Here is a 6,823-nt window from a genome sequence, read left to right on the forward strand (position 1 = left end):
TACCCACCAGACCTCCACTACAAGTGCATACCACCTCCAGTCATGAGGCCGTGACTTCTTTACCAAGGACGGTGGTAATATGCATGCCTCCGCTGCCGGACCCCCCACCCCGCTACAGAGCCGCAGCCCTACCCCCACCCCAGGAGGACACCACGGCGGGCCAGGTGAGTGCGGGACTGGCCCAGAGCAAGACGGGTGCTGGGGCGCTCCTACCTTGTGTCCCTCTTCCCCCCAACTGTGACATCGCAGGAATGCGACACTACTTCTCAGCTGGAACAGCCCTCACCAGGATCGGGGTGGGACTGCTCCAGATACAGTCCCAGGCAATGCCACGGTGACGGCCACTGTACGTACCGGGGAGGGAACAGCCACTGTACATCCCTCAGTTGCTTCCCCCTGCAGCCCCACGGTAATGGCCACTGTACGTACCGGGGAAGGAACGGCCACTGTATATCCTTCTGCTGCAGCCACATCTGGAGATCGCCTCAGTGTGCTAGCTATTGAGCACGCACTGACAGGCAAAGGCAGGAGGAGTGGGGCCGCAACGACGGCCGCTGTATGCGTCGAGGAGGGAACGGCCACTGTATGTCCCTCATCCACTTCCTCCTCCTCCTACGGGAGTAGCCCCACGGTAACGGCCACTGTACGTACCAGGGAGGGAACGGCCACTGTACGTCCCTCAGCTACTTCCTGTTGGGCAGGCAGACCTGCGGCAACGGCCACTGTACGTGCTGGGGAGGGAACGGCCTCTTTACGTCCCTCATCTGCCTCTTCCTCTTTCAGGAGCAGTGCCGCAGTAACAGCCACTGCATGTACCAGGAAGGAACAGCCTTTGTACGTCCTTTTGCTGCTACGCCAAGAGGCTGTGGAGCCGTGACGACGGCCACTGTACGCGTCGGGGAAGGGATGGCCACTGTACGCCCTTCATCCACAGTCTCGAGGGTTCTTCCGGAGGGGAAGGTCCCTTGCGTGGCTGGTTCACTATCCCTTGGCTGCGTGGGACACCCTTCTCTCTCTCCCTCCAGGTGTGGTTCCCCGGAGGTGCTGCCGTTCCAGGAGTGGTGGCGAGGTCCTGTTGCCAAAGGCCGAGTTCATACCCTACGGTCTGCCCCTGGACGATTCCGGACCCTGACAGACACCCCACAGGAGAGGTGTCATGGTCAACCCCTGACAGCATCCCAACCTAGAGGTGACCGCAGCACCAGGCCTCCCAGGGCCAGCCCATGGACCCCAAGGTGGGACTGTGCCAGCCCCACTCTCTGTCAGCCCTCTGCCAGGAGTAAGAAGCAGCAGCCTCGACTCCTGACACTCTTTGGCCCCAGTCCCGAGGGCCCCTTACCAGGTCGAGGCCCCCATAGGGAAGAGCCTCCCTGCACCCCAGGCCAGACATGCGCCCAGGTCATGACGCCCCCGAGAGCTGTACCGTGCTCCTACAGGAGTGCTCTCCCGAAGGGCCCCCTCCCACTCCTGGGCGCCACCTCAGTTAAACCCAGGCCTCAGTAGCCCAGTGACAACACCTCCAGCTCCCATAGTCGTGCTAAAGACTTAGTGCAAGTGACTATCAGTGATGCGAGCAGCGAGACAGAAACAATACACCAAGGTTCCTACTCTAGTTTATCCAAGGTACTGTGTTTATGCTTAAGCCCTCCGGAACCAGGGTAACGTTCTAGTGTGCGGCCCGAGACTAACCTACTAAGGACAGTCCAAAAGACAGAGTGTGCGATCAACGTCGCCGCGGCTAAGTGACATTCTCTCGTGCATTGACTCAGACATAGATACTGTGCCCATGTGATATGTATGCTAGTATTAATTAACTTGTCACCTCACTCTATTCGTATGTAGTGTATCGATGTGTATATTGATTGGAAATTGTGCACTGTCTCTGACATCAGTACCTTGCCCACGTGACGTTATATATGTGTACTTAAGTGAAATTGTACACTGACTCAGGCATCAATACCTTGCCCATGGATATGTTATACCAGTATTAGCCACCCTGTCACTTTGCCCCTTCCATGTTCAGTATATCTTTGTGTGTGTACTGAAAGGAGTTTGAATTAAGACAATAGATGTGTTAAGGTATACTGCCGAGTTTCTATGTCCTGTTCCTTTGTAAGTGTTTTACTTCTGGTCTAGATAGAGGACCCCGCTCAGTCACGGTGTCTTTAGAGCGAGAAGTCGGTCTAAAAACACCCAGCATAACAATTACCCACCCCAGAAATACGGTAAATGCCAATAAAAGTGACTTTTTTTTTTTAAGCACTAAAATATTTATGCCACGTTTCCGTATTGTCGTATAAATATTTCATACATAATAAGTAAAATACCTGCCGCCACCGGACCACCCACCCCGCCACCTCCCACCCCACCACCAAGCCACTACCACACCATCACCCCAGGAGGACACCACGGCGGGGCTACTGACCCGGAACAAGAGGGTCACCAGGACATCCCTGTCCTGAGTCCCTCTTCCCCACAACTGTTCCAACACCAAGTAAGCGGGAAGAGGCAACGACCCTGCGAGCGGGGCAGCCTTCACCTGGTTCGGGGTGGGACTGATCCAGAGTCAGTCCCAGGCAACACCGCAGTATGGCCACCGTACGTACCGGGGAAGGAGTGGTCACTGTTCGCCCTTCAGTTGTTTTCCCCTGTGACACCGCCATCACGGCCACCATACGTAAAGGGGGAGGGAGTGGCCACCGTACGCCCCTCAGGTACAGCCACCTCTGGGGACGGCCTCGGGGCGTTAGTTATTGAACGCGCCCCGACTGGCAGAGAGAGGAATAGTGGAACCGCGATCACGGCCACTGTACGTGACAGGAAGGGAGTGGCCACCGTACGCCCCTCATCCACTATTTCCTCCTACTACAGGAGTAACACTACGTTCACGGCCACCGCACGTGACGGGGAAGGAGCGCCCACTGTACGCCCTTCAGCTACTTCCCGAAAGACAGGCAGGCCCATGGCTACGGCCTTTGTACGTACCAGGGTAAGTAGACCCTCGGCTGCGGCCTCTGTACGTACCGGAGAGGGCGCTGCCCCTGTGCACTCCTCTCCTGCCTTTTCCTCCTACGGGAGTAACACCGTGTTCACGGCCACCGTACGTGACGGGGAAGGAGCGGCCACTGTACACCCTTCAGTTACTTCCCGGCAGGTAGGGCAGGCCCATGGCTACGGCCGCAGTGTGTGCAAGGGTAAGTAGATCCTCGGCTATGGCCTCAGCACACACCGGAGAGGGCGCTTCCCCCGTGCACCCCTCTCCTGCCTTTTCCTCCTTTGGGAGCAGCACCGCCAGCACTGTCTTAGTACATGCGGGGGAAGGAGCGGCCACCGTACGCCCTTCAGCTGTGAGCCCTAGGAGTCACGAAACCGCGTTCACGGCCACCGTACGTGACGGGGAGGGAATGGCCACCGTACGCCCCTCATTCGTGATTCCGAAGGCCCTCCCAAAGCAGGAGGTCCCTTGTGCGCCGACCCCTTTCCTCTCGGCTGTGTGGGATGCCCTTTGTCTCCCAACAGGAGCGGTTCCCCGGAGGTGCTGTTGGAGTGGTGGCGTGGCCCAGTCCAAGCCCTACCACCTACCCCTGGGAGGTCCCTGTCCCTGACGGACATTTGATGGAGGCGGCGCCGCAGTTTACCCCTGATGGCGCTTTCTCATGTAGGCAGCCACAGTCCCTGGACTCCCAGGTCTGGCCAGCAGCCCCCAGGCCCAGACAACCCGGGCTCTCTCTCTCCTCGGAGCCAGAGGTGCCAAGCCCACCTCCTGCAGCTGTTTGGCCCTAGTCCCGAGGGCCACCTCTCAGGTCGAGGCCCCCAGACCGGAGGGCCTCCCTGCACACCACCGACGAGGCCCCAGTGCGAGGGCCGCCTCTCAGGTTGAGGCCCCCAGGAGGGCCTCCCTGCACCGCAACGACGACTACGACCCGGGCAGTGACGCCCCTGCTGGCAGTGCGTTGCCCCCTGCAGGAGGGCTTCCCGTAGGGCCCCTCTCTCACGCCCCGGACACGCAACAGGTGATGCCCAGGAAAAATACGGGTACACAGTGACTCTAATAACGCTAGTGCCATGAACAGTCAAGATAGAAGTGCACAGTGATAAGTGACAGAGTAAAGGCCCAAGTTAATATATAAGTGACTAAAGTTACCCACAGTGTATAGTGACCCGGTACTTGGCAGAGCAGAAAAGCAATAACTATATACGGAAGGACTTATAGAAATCGTGGGCGAGATTAGAGGTGTGCGAGAATCATCAGAAACTTGTGAACTAGTGCAACTGCGACTAAGTGACTTCCGCAAGTGTCGCTACCCGCACCCTACCCACTTATGGTAATATTCATTCCCCCAACTCATGGTCACGTCCTCTCCTAGTGTATCGAACTTAATATATAAAACGCCATCTCTGCCTAGAAACATTATATGGATATTGTAATATTAAAACCAAATGTTCATGTATAAGTGAAGAGTGACATATTGTGAGTGTGACTATAATCATTTGTATTAAAGGCTAACTTTGTGTGTCCTGTCTCCACACATATCCAATATCTCTTTGTGTATATTGTAACGGTGTAAGAATTAAGACAATAGATGTGTTAAGGTGCACTGCCTGGTTATTATGTCCTGTTCCTTTGTGGATGCTTTACTTCCAGTCTGGAAAGAGGACCCCACTCAGTCGCTGGTGTTTCTAGGACGAGAGGTCGGACTAAAAACACCCAGCATAACAATAAGTTTACTGTTCTTTTGTCAAGACTACATGTTATAATTACAAATCATAATAGAAGGATAGATAAATAGATAGATAGACAGCCCTCTGCGAGCCTGGGAAAAGGAAATGAGGTTGCAAGTTACACTGAGGAAAGCTGACGACAGCGGCCAGTAAGGAGATGATGCAGTTAGCTGTCAGCAGTCCTCTTGTGAACAAAGACCTAGTAACCATACACACACATATACACACATACTCACACACAGGCTTCTTAAACTTTCCATCCACGAGGAACACACGTGATACGTCTCCTGTTTCACCAGAATTTAGGAACGAGAGCTCAGAAGGGGACAAGCGATACAAGAGGCTGGTCGCAGGGGAAGGGCTTGGCAACTGAGAGAGAGGGACGGAGAGAGAGAGAGAGACAGAGATATAGCTAGCGGGACTGGACTCTATATTCCGCTCTGTGTGAGAGACTTGTTAATATTTCCAAGACAAATAAAAATAGTCCCATACTATTCTTTACCTCTCCTGTCACTACATGACAAATGGGAAGCTACTCCAAGATATAAAAACCGCTCGTCCAAAATCTAAAATATATATATAACTCAACCACAAAGGAACCTACACAGTCTTTTATGACACAAAGTCATTTATGACATTTGGTAGCAGCGAACGTATACGAACCTCGTCTACGAATCAACATTGAATTCCAACAAAATATCAAGATTGAAAACAAAAAGAATACCTCTCACAACCAACAACTTACAACCAGCTCCTGACACTTCTCTCCAACCAGCCCCCTCCGCCTCCCCGATCATCATGCTGATGCAGAGGTGAACGAGGTCACAGGACGCCTTGCAAGTAGTTTAACAAAATATTGATACGATCTTGCAACTTCAACGACGAACCAGCGATTCTACGGACATCGTCTCCGAATTAAAAGCAAATTTCTACAAAAGCAGGCGATACTCTACAAGATTAGCTTCAGTCTACAGTGAATCCCGACAAAATACAGCCTACAGTGCAAATAGTCTACAAGTCTACGAAACAACTCCATAATCTTCACGTAACTTCAAGCAGCAACAAGAAGAATATAAAACAAAGCAAGTAAAGAAGAGGAAACACCGAAGCAACAAGCACACAAGCCCCCACCACTCTCTCCCGCCTATGCTGACCCAGAGGTCAAGACACGCAGCAAAACACCAAGTCCATATTCACAACTCGTCTTACTCACCCGTCTTCACTCAAGTTACTCATCGCTACTCATTCACTCACCACAGCTACCAGTGTGGGAAGCCGACGTCACCATGTGCTGAGATGACATCACAACGCGAGTCTGCCATGCAAAGCAACGTGTGACTGACACCAGGCACTTCTCACCCACTACTCATTACTCATTATTCACATAGCTCCTACTCATACTCATTTATTTTCACAGTTAAGTTGGAAATTCGACGTTCTATGCTGAGGTTTGCCTGGGACAGCCGTTAACCACCATGGAATTTCCTGAGTAATATCGTCCATCAACACACCACTAGAATTATCAAGAGATCTTCAATCAAACCTGTATTTTTCTTCCGAGATCGACATTTGTATCGACACACCTCTACGATCTGTATCAAGTGGGTAAAATTATACTTGCTCATTTCTTCTCAGTGCTAAAATTAGCTATATTCAACTTATTTACTCATCTATTTTGCTAGGACATAAATAAACAAGAGGCGTATTTCATAACACCATATCTTAATGATAGGAATATTTTCGCCACCACCCACGTTAATACCAGATGACACACAAATTGCCACAACATCAGACTCACAATTAAGAGGCAGCCCACCCCTTGTACAAACCTCACCACACACTAAAGATAAAGAAACAAATACGGGAGTTTCAGATGATGAGTGGGAAACCCCCTCAGACATAGAGAGTGTCGACTTTGCCGCTGCCTTGCATACGTATGCCAATATACTTAACAGGGTTCACCGGTCCGGTCATACATATTCCACCATTCCCTCACACAACGATAAACACGTACAAGTTGAATTAACAGGGCAATCATTAAAAATGGATCAAGAAACAAATACCGCTGATCTAACAACCACACCTCACGTGTTTGTGTATC

The sequence above is a fragment of the Coenobita brevimanus genome, chromosome 55, assembly GCF_032717465.1.
Source record: "Coenobita brevimanus isolate Jiangsu-jjx chromosome 55, ASM3271746v2, whole genome shotgun sequence".
Taxonomy (NCBI): domain Eukaryota; kingdom Metazoa; phylum Arthropoda; class Malacostraca; order Decapoda; family Coenobitidae; genus Coenobita; species Coenobita brevimanus.